The sequence below is a fragment of the Amborella trichopoda genome, chromosome 1 (genome assembly GCF_054954075.1).
Source record: "Amborella trichopoda isolate Santa Cruz 75 chromosome 1, AtrichopodaSantaCruz75HAP2 v2.0, whole genome shotgun sequence".
Taxonomy (NCBI): Eukaryota; Viridiplantae; Streptophyta; class Magnoliopsida; order Amborellales; family Amborellaceae; genus Amborella; species Amborella trichopoda.
Genome location: NC_142336.1, coordinates 9,245,912 through 9,256,493, shown reverse-complemented (window position 1 = coordinate 9,256,493; position 10,582 = coordinate 9,245,912).

Below are 10,582 nucleotides of genomic sequence, written 5' to 3'. Positions count from 1 at the left end.
TGGGAGGAGGCACACATATACTATTTGGAAAGATATTAAAAAAACTATATTAGCTCTCATAAAAAAGGAAATTACACGTAAGCCTAAATCGGTGTAAATTTACTCTATGGACAAGGTTGAGGAGACACGATTAATGTTTGTTTTAGTGGCTCATGAGGTTGAGCCCTTGAATTATTTGACGAAGAAAAGAATGAAGCACTCAAAGGAGAATCCATAAGTGAGGTTAAATTAGTCATCGAACATTCTCAGCTTGAGTATGTTAGAGCTGAGCATAAACACTTCTTATGGCTATACGATGACCCATTCTTCGAGGGTTTATTGGTTTTGGTACCCTATCAGTTTCTTTTAAACAGTATTGTAACCCACATGTTCCAGGATCGTGTTTATAACATTCGAGTTGAAGAAAGATGTGAGGAAAATTTGATCTTATCTCATTTTAAAACTCGAAGACGAGTTTTTTCTAACCAGGGCAGAATGATGCAGATCAAAACGCAAATCAAGATTTGGTTATTCAATTTATTATTTTTTTTATTAATATTTTTTTTAGAGATTGGGTAAGCTTTTTATTTATATTTATTAGTTAATTATTAAAATAAGATTTTTTGGGGTAATGGATAAAGTCTGTATTTTTTAAGGGTATGAATAAGTTGCTATTTTTTTATGGGTGAGGTTCGTTCCTCCTTTTAAATAAGGACGATGGAGATAGCAATTTATTATGGGCCATCTTGAGAAGGAGTAATATCATTAAGTTTGTCATTTTTATTAAACATTAGATATAGAGTTGAAGATATTTTTAGTAAGTATGATTTATTAAGAAATAAAAAAGACCTTAGAGAGAAGGAAGATTTCTATTAAGAACGTGAGATATGAATGGGAGGAAGATATGATCCATTCCTTTTTGGTAGGGAAAGATAAGGGAGGTTTCTTTATAAGGGTAGTTGTTGGTGTGTAGCAAATAAGAAAGTTGGGTTAACGAGGGTAGGAATTGAGTAACATTCTTTTTGGCAGGGAAAAATTTTATATAACGTTGCAACCTTAAAATGTCCTATTATAGATGCACCTAAAAAATTCATCGGAAAAAATTGTTTCAATGTTGAAAAACATTTCAATTGATCATCTCGACATCGAGAATAATGAATATGAAAAAATATATTTTAGTTTCCAGAAATAGTACATCTTGCAACACATTATCTAGATCGTCTATTTTCAAGATTTTCATATGTTTATATAGATCCACTTGATTTTAACCATTTTTGGAGTTTACAATTTTATAATTAAATATGAAAATAGATTTTCAGATAATTAAAAGAATTTTTTACACCAAAATTATATGTTATGATAAAATTTGGAGGTGTGCCTTAAATAGATTGTTTAAGGTTGCATCCTTGTACAAACTACACCTTTTTGTTAGTATCTTTCTTTGAGTAGTTATCTTTAGAGTTGCGAATTTAAACTCCTATAAAAGGAGCACGTGATTTGTAATAGGGAAGATTGAATTTTATGAATGAAAAAAGTGGCGGTTTGTTGTAGAGAGAGAGAGTGAAGCCTTTTGTAGGTGTTGTTTCTTCTCTTGAGTTTGTGGTCCATGCCGGAACACTCGTATCTACACGTTTTTGTTTTTTTTTTTTGTGATTTTCTTCACAATTTTATTTCTCTCTATCTCTTAAAAGCAGTTATTTTTGCCGGAATTGCTTGCCGGTTAATTTTATAGGGATAATATCTCCATACTTCTTATTTTTAAGTTTTATATCTCAATAGATTCAAGTTTTCAAAATTTATCTTGGGCATAAAAATTCTAAGTTTTATATCTTTTAACCCCTTAAGCTAACTTTATCCCCTTAAAACTTATTTTTTTGCCCTAAACAAATATAAAAAAGATAAATCATTTCTAAACACCGTCATTTCTCTCTTCATGTGATTTTCCCCTAAATCTCTCTCTACTTATTTTCTCACTCTCTCCCCCGTCTCTCACTCACTCTGTCCCTCATTAAAGAGAGAAAGAATGTGACTGTTAGAGAGAAATTTGGGAGGAGGGAGGATATATTACATAAAGAGGAAGGGTTTAGAGTGAGTATGTCTTTTTTATATTTGATAGGGCTAAAAAAAAGTTAAAAGTAGATAAAGTTAGTTCAGAAGTTAGGAGGTATATTTTAAATATTTGGGTCTATTAAGATATGAAAACAAAAAATAAAGGATATGGGAATATTTCCTCAATTTTTTTTTGTGTCAAGTTGTGTTGTTCTGGACCTTATGTAAAGGTTGGCTTTTTTTCTTTTTTTTTAGCACTCGAAGATGTTTTACACAGATAAATAACAGTATGTCCTTCTTAATTGAATTGTAAAGGTTGGCTTTTTTTTTTTAGCACTCGAATATGTTTTACATAGATAAATAACAGTATGTCCTTCTTAGTTGAATGGCTAAATCTGATGATAAGATATTAAATGTGGTGCTGATTTTAAGAAGCATTTCAAAATAGAGAGTCATTTTGCTTATTTGAGTGCACCGTGCATTTATATTACTAGATATAAAATTTCATATCTAGTAATATAAATGCAGTGTAATAAGCAAAATGGTGTGGTTTGTGTAAGGCTGAGGCCCTAAACAATTAAAGTAAATTGCACCTTCAAATAGTATCGAAAGATATTGTTTTAGTACTGAAAACGTTTGTGATAGTTTGAAAATTCAATTTTATCTTTGATTATAAAATTTAAAGCTCAATCTATGAATACTTAAATTTTTGGAAATTGATGGTCTAAAACATGCATTATAAAATGCACTATTTCTAATATTGCAAATCAATTTTTTCTCATGTCTATACATCCTGAGGTCGAAATGATCAATTTGAGGATTTTTTAGCATCAAAACAACCTCTTCTAGTAAATTTTCGAGGTGTGCCTTAATTGGATTGTTGAGAGCTTCACTCTTATATAAACGTTTTTCCAATTTGAAATAACTCACCTCTATAAACTTTTTTCCAACAGCCCCTTCCATACATTTAGCAGGAGGTCAGCTTTATTTTCAACAAAAGTTTGCCCTTCAATATTCATCCCTTTCAATTCCAATTTTACTTATTTGTAAAACACACACACCACACACTCTGTTTTTTTTTTAACTCTCTCTCTCTCTCTCTCTTTCTCTCTCTCTCCACCTAATCCACCCCCCTTCTCCACTGGCGCTGCTACAAAGATGCCAAAATTTACCCTTTATAAATTCAACAATTTTTCCAAACATTTTCAGTCTAAAACTTAAAGGGTGCGGTTTCTATAAGGTTGCAACATTAAACAATCCAATTAAGGTGCACCTCCAAATTTAATCATAACATATTTGTAAATTTTTTTTAGGATTATCTTAAAAACTATTTTCATATCTAATTAAAAAATTTTAAATTCCAAACATGGCTAAAATCAAGTAGATCTATAAACATATGAAAATCTTGAAAATGGACGGTTTAGATAATGTGTTGCAAGATGCACTATTTTTAGGACTCAATTTTTATTTATTTATTTTAATATTCATACATCTCGATTTGAAGATGATCAATTAGAGGGTTTTTCAACATTAACACGGCCTTTTCGATAGATTTTTGAGGTGTATATGTGATTCTACTTTTTACGGTTACAATCTAATATAAACTTTTCCCAAACTAGTGCTTGAAAACATAGAAACACATTTAACTATTATCTATCACCATGTAGAATCTAACCGAGAGAAAATGGCAAGGGCCATAGTCCACTATCTATAGCCATTTGGAGGCATACTTCTCAGCCAAAAATAGCTCCCAAGTCAGCAATAAACAGCCAGTTTCATTGTAATAGTGTCAATTTGAAGTTATTCTTCTTAGAAATGGCTTTCCATTGATGAAGAAGCTTGAAATTTGAAACGAAATGATGGTAAATTGTGTAGACAGATAAATGAGGGGCAATTAAGAATGGAGAGAGAGAGTGTGTCTCTCAAGTTTATAGAATCAAGGAAATCGCTTATATAAGGACACCTTATATTGTAGAATTAAGTTGTTAAAAATTCCATCGGAAAAAGCTGTTTTGACATTGCATCTAATTGATCATCGCGACATCAAGATGTATAGGTATGGCAAAAAGATTTGAAGCTCCAAAAGATAAGTAAGTATTGCAATACTTTATCTAGACCATCCATTTCACAATTTTCACGTGTTTACATATTCGCTTGATTTGAACTTTTTTTTTAGTCTAAAATTTTATAGTTAGTAATAAAAATAGATTCTCGGGCCATCTTAAGAATTTTCGATGCTGAAATTAACAAAATTTGGAGGTATGCCATACTTTGATTGTTTAAAGCAGCATAGGAAAGGTTGACTCAAGCCCATGCCCCCAACCGAGTACCCGTCCGAGTTCAAATAACTCAGCCTGTAGCACCTGGAAATTATATAAAAAAAGTAAAATACAAAAAAATCTCAAAAAAAAAAAGAAAAACTATATTCAAATCAAAATATAGCAAAGTATTCAAGGCCAAAATATTTTTTAATCTTTGTCAAAATAATAAAAAATACAAATAAATATTTTATAAATATATTCCTTATTTTTTAGAGTTTTCTATACTTTCTTAAAACAATTTATAAAATAACCGAGTTGGACCTCCAACTCAGCCCGTTGATTTAAAGTTGCAACCTTATGCAAGCCATACAACCCTTCAACAAAAGATGAGTTGTAAGTTGTAGCCCATGATGTCACCCATGTTTCACGGGCACCTTCACAGATCCGGGCTTCAAATAAGGGAGATCAGAAAGCAATCTGATAAAATTAGAAGCACATGCGAGGTTAAAAATAAAATAGCTCTTAGGACATTACAATGGCAAGGGCTCTCTCATTGCTAAAATTGGTAAGATGCTGTTTTTGATGATTGTTTTTTCATGTTGGATGCTCTTGCTAAGTTAGAGGATTTATTGTGTGATTAGATAGTGAGAACTGATTGGTGCCATTTGGGCCATTGCATATCTTTAGTTATTATTATTAAACTTGCTTTCTATATACTGTCTTAGTCCTGCTAATTTTAAAACCTCTAGATTTGCTCTAGCCTATTGAGCTTATAGTTAGCGAGTAATACTAATGTATCACTGAATCAAGAAACTTGTATTGAATATGTCTTGGTTCAAAAAATTGGAGGCAAAAATTAGGAGCAAAAATATGGATTGTCAAAATCAGAAATTATAATTACTTTGCATTTGACGCAAAAAAATTGAGTGAATAAATGGATATGTATAGATGACATACTACAATTTGCAGTTATTGTGAGGATATAATAAAGTTATTGAACGATAAATTTATGTCACGACTTGGTAGCATTTATCCTACTTGGCAAATGTTTTGTCTAAATTTCATTCAATACAGCAGCATGCTTCTTCAGGTTTTTTTTTTTACCATAATACATATAATAATTCTATGGGGATCATAAAAAGAAATAATAATAACAAATAACAATTTCCCATCATCACAGTCCAAGCCTTACCCCAATTATTTGGGGTTGACTGTATGAATCATGTTCTTGTATTATTCTCTATCAAAGTCATACCTTCAGTAAGACCAAAAGTTACCATATCTTTTCTCAATACTTCTATACTTATCCTTTTGGGTTTTTTCCTTGCCTTTTAGCGTTCACTTGAATAGTAAATGTGACAATTACATTAACAAATTACAAGAATATTAACCTGAGATATATGAGTGTTGTTAGAGAATAAAGAAATAGGATTGCAGTCACAAAAACCTAAATATGTGAAACAATGAACCATCCTAATTATTTTGTTTTGGACACTAATGAAACAACAATAAGTAAAAATACACTTAATCAAACTTATGTATATGAAGGGAATGTAAGTTAATGCTTACTTGTATCAATGAATATGTATAAGTGCCTCCACCTATTTGAACCTTATCCCTAGTTTCCACCCGTATGAACCTTCGGCTCTGGCGGAACCATTATCTGCCTCTTTGTAATGATGTTTTTGGTAATGATGTTTTTGATTTGACGAAGGGTTATGTTAGGGTGCTAACATTTTGGAGTAATTTATCATTATGCTCAACAATTTAGGACCCTTCTATGTCATTGTTTTGTATATTGAGAATTTTTTTAATGAGGGTATTTTTGGTCACTATGAAAAATGTGACATCATCCACATGGGGTGTGATATCATCTATATGGAATACATTAATGGTCTTTAATGTTCCATGTGGGTGATTAATATATTTACTTTTTTGTATTTTTTATTTAAATTTCTTTGAAATATCTTGGGTTATCTTTTTTAGATTTATTTATTTTTTATTTTTAAGTTACCTAAATTGCATTTTAACTTTCTTAGAATTCATCCATGGTTATAATTTTTTATGATTTTCACTTTTTTTCCCTCATACATGTATTTCTTATACTGCACAATTCTAGTAAAGTATAGAAACCGAAGAAAAATACAAAAAAATTCCAATCATTCATATTTTTATTGTTTTTCCAAATTTTTTATGAATTATTATAAATAAGGGGTTTTAAATTCGGGAAAATTACAAAAAACCCCTAAGACCACACTTTTTATGTAACTTACCTCGAATTTAAGTTTTTCTTTCACTTTTTTCTCCAAAACAAACTTTCTATGCAAATACCCCGAGGGAAAAAAGTACAATTTTTTGTAGACGGAAATGCCCTTCCTATACACAAAAATCATTTTGGCCAGATTTGACGTTGACTTTTGGACTCTGGTAGCACATTGTCGGAGCGCACCATCACATTGCATGAGCGCATAAGCGCCGGACAGCGACCAGACTGAAATTGGGTACTGTCGAACAGCTCTTTACATAGTCTCGAAGTCCACGTCTACAGTCGAAATGCCCTTTGCAACTGCCAAACCGCACTTTACACAATGCCAGAGCCCTACTGCTGCTGGACGGCACTTTACACAGTGCCAGAGCCCTACTGTTAGACAGCAATTTACATGGTGTCGAGACGTACTGTCGGACCGTATTTATATAGTGCCGAAGCCCCTATTCAGGTGGGATAGAGGACAGAGGGGTGGGTAAGATAAAAATAAGAGAGGGTAGTTTAGGTATTTTTTTATTTTTTATTTGGTTGGGGGTATTTGTATAGAAAGTATATTTTGGAGAAAAAAGTGAAAGAAAAAATTATTTTGAGAAGTAAATTGCATATAAATTGTAGTCTTGGGTTTTTTTTATTTTTCCTTTAAATTATTAATAATGGGATGACATCATCAGCCTACAACCTTTATATACGGTGATTTCCCTTCCAGCAATCTGTTCTTCTTTTTCCCTTCTTTTGGTTTCAGATCTGAGTTTCTTTATTCTTCGTACCTCAGATTTGAGGTTTTTGCATCAAATCTGAGCTAGCTTTTCTTTCTCAAATCTGCCTTAAATTTGAGTCTCTCTAACCTCTTTTTATCATTTTAATTTGCTTAACCCTTGATCTTTTTGCTTAAACATTTTTAGCTTAACCCTTTCTTCTCTCTTTAGGTTAAATGAGGAAGTAGGGTGTTCTGGAGCGTGGAGGATTCTTCCCTGGAGGATTCTTCCCCCCTATTCTCTGTCTTTTAGCCATCTCTCCTTTTTCATCCCTTCCACTTTCTATCCTCTATTATGCCGTCTCCTTTCACTGCTTTCCACCTTTCACTGATGTCCTTTTCATGGCTTTTGGTCGTCTTCCCTTCTTTCGACTTTCTTCTCCATTAAGTAGGTTAATGACTAAGTATTACATTTTTATTTGGGATAGAGATCATGTCGTAGCCTTCTCTTAGGTTATGGCGACTTGCCTTGAGCGCTTTGAAGATCTTGTATCCCGCTATTCAAGTTAGATGGGCCTGGCCCATTGGGCCCTTAGTGAGCTCTATCGTGGTATTTCACGTTCCCTGATTGCTTGAAATTACAAGTGGTTAGATATGATTACCTTGGGGAAGTTGTTCGAGCTGGCCTCCTCTCCCCTCGTCCTTTGATCCTCATCTTTTTCCCTTTAGCTTTTTCACTTGATTGTTTATGATCCCTCTCTCTCATGTTTCTCTTTTGATGTTGGTTGTGTCGATACCACCCTCCTATATGCTGCCATACTCTTCTTGTTATTCTCTTGAGTGTCGTTTTACTGTAAGTTGCACATTGTTTTATACTTATTCTCTCATATACCTATCCCTAGCATGAGAGTTCAAGATTAATGGAAATTCAGTTAAGTGTCGAATTGAGAATTTTGGGTTGGGGAGTCAAGGTTTTGTGGGGATGTCTCTAGAAGTGCTTTGTGTGGTTTAATCGGGGACTTAGGCGGTAGATGATGTAGGAACCTTCGAGGTAAGGGTATAGGTTGTGTTTAAAAATCTTGGTGGATCATCCCTGTAAGTAGGGAGTACTTCTTGTAGTCTTTTATTTTTTTTTCTCTTCTTTATCTCTTTGTTTGCCGTTGTATTTATGGAGCTCGGCTTCTTTATACAATAAAGTTAATAATTAAGGTTCAAAGAACAAGAAAAGAAAAAGACGAATCACTTTTGATAGAGAGATTATTAACTTTTAGAACAAAAATTATGAGTGAGAGTGCTGCAATATTGTTGAAGAGTTTGGAAGCCCATATTGGTGGACACATGTATGATTTGTAATTTAAAAATAAAAAGCCTATCTCACAAAAAAGAGGCCTTTTGAGTCTCCAAATTACACAAAAAAAGCGGCTTTTTGAGTGGCCAAAGCACCTAATCACATGGAAAAAGATCTAAAACACCTTTCTCAATCATGTTTATGGAAATATTTCAAGGGTAGAGGTGTGCATAAATTGCATATCTTGTACTAAGGGCATTTTTAAATTTGGGTGCGGTTTATATGGAGCCCGGGCTCAAAACAATCAAATTAAAGTCTACTTTTAAATAGTATCGAGAAATGTGGTTTCAATACTGGAAATCTTTGTTATAGCCTTAAAATATGTTCTCATATTTATTTATAAAGTTTAAAGCATAAAAAATAGTGTAGATCGACATATCTATGAAAACTTGAAAATTGACAGTTAAAAAATTCATTACAAAATATACCATTTCCAAAACTTGAAATCCATTTTTTTTTCTGATGTCCATGCATCTTGATGTCGCGATGATTAATTTGAGGATATTTAGGCATCAAAACAACATTTTCTAGTGAATTTTTTTAGGTAGTCTCTAATTTGATTATTTAGAGCCTCGACTCTATATAAACTTTTCCCTTTAAAAATTTTGTAGGAAATACAATTCTAGGGTTGAAAATCTCATAATGAATTTAAAATTCATATTCAATCTTAATTATGAAATTTAAAATTTCAAGAATGGTTCAGATCACGAAGCTATATAAACACTTGAAAATCTTAAAAATAGATTATCCAGATAACTGGTTACAAGAAGCACTATGTTTTGGACTTAAAATTATTCTTTTTCATTATATCGAAACATCTTGATGTTGGGATGACAGATTAGTAGTTATTCCAACTACAAAACTCTGTTTTCTACTGTACTTATGATGTGCAACCCAAAAACGTGGTTGAGAGAGCTATCCAAATTATGGGTAAAGTCATCCTAGGGGCTCGTTTGGATATTTGGAAATATATTACTGATGTAATACATTACCTGTAAATGGATTGTCACTGTTTGGGTAGTATATAGACGCAACCTGGGAAATACATTGTTACTATTTGGTTAGAAGAAATATGGGAAATGTATTATCAAGATTTTTTTTTTCTTTTTTGGTTTTATACCCAAAACATCGTTGAGCATACAATCCCTATTAGTATGTAGGTTAAACTTTATCCCTATTAGTATGTAGTTTAAACTTTATAATTGCATCATGCATAAGAATTAACAACACCTTTTGTATGCCTTTGCGTCTTGACTTGGAATCACATGTTTTCAAGATGTTAACACTTTGGAATAACATGCTTTTATTATGATAAGCCATCATATTTTTTTATAATTTCTTTTCTTGTGCTAAAGCTTTTCAATCATCTCTCTCTAGAAAACTTCTATGGCAAATTTAAAAGAAAAAAAAAATTTGGAAAATTTTTGCTAGTAACCTAGAAGGCTTTATGATTAAATGAGATGTATTGGAGGAGAAATTATGTTGGAGCGTTGGAGAAGATTGAAGAGCTAAATTAATTTTAAAAAGTTCTGAAAAAAAAAAAAAAAAAAACAATTCAAGCACAATGATTTGATGATTATTTGTGAGTGAATTCAAGTATTTCGAATTTATCAGTAAACAATAGCAGCAAAAAAAAAAACAATAAAGCCAAAAAAAATAAACAAACTGATCTAGAGAACCCAAATCTGTTTTTATGAATAATAGTGTTGCAGAACCCAAAATATAAATCTTCGATATATAGAAATAAACAATAGCTACTTGTTAGAGAAGATGGGCTGGGACTACCGCTTTTTAGGTGCAAATTTTTTTTATTGTGGTTTATTACTCATGTGGTTTATTAGGAAGTGAATCAGGGGATTTTTGAGGCTCCAGCGTTTTATCTGCTAGGTGAAGAACTTTTTTTGTTGTGTTTATTATTCTTGTGGATTATTAAGAGGTAATCAAGGGATTTTTGGGTAGAGAGGTAAATCAGGGGATTTTTGGGT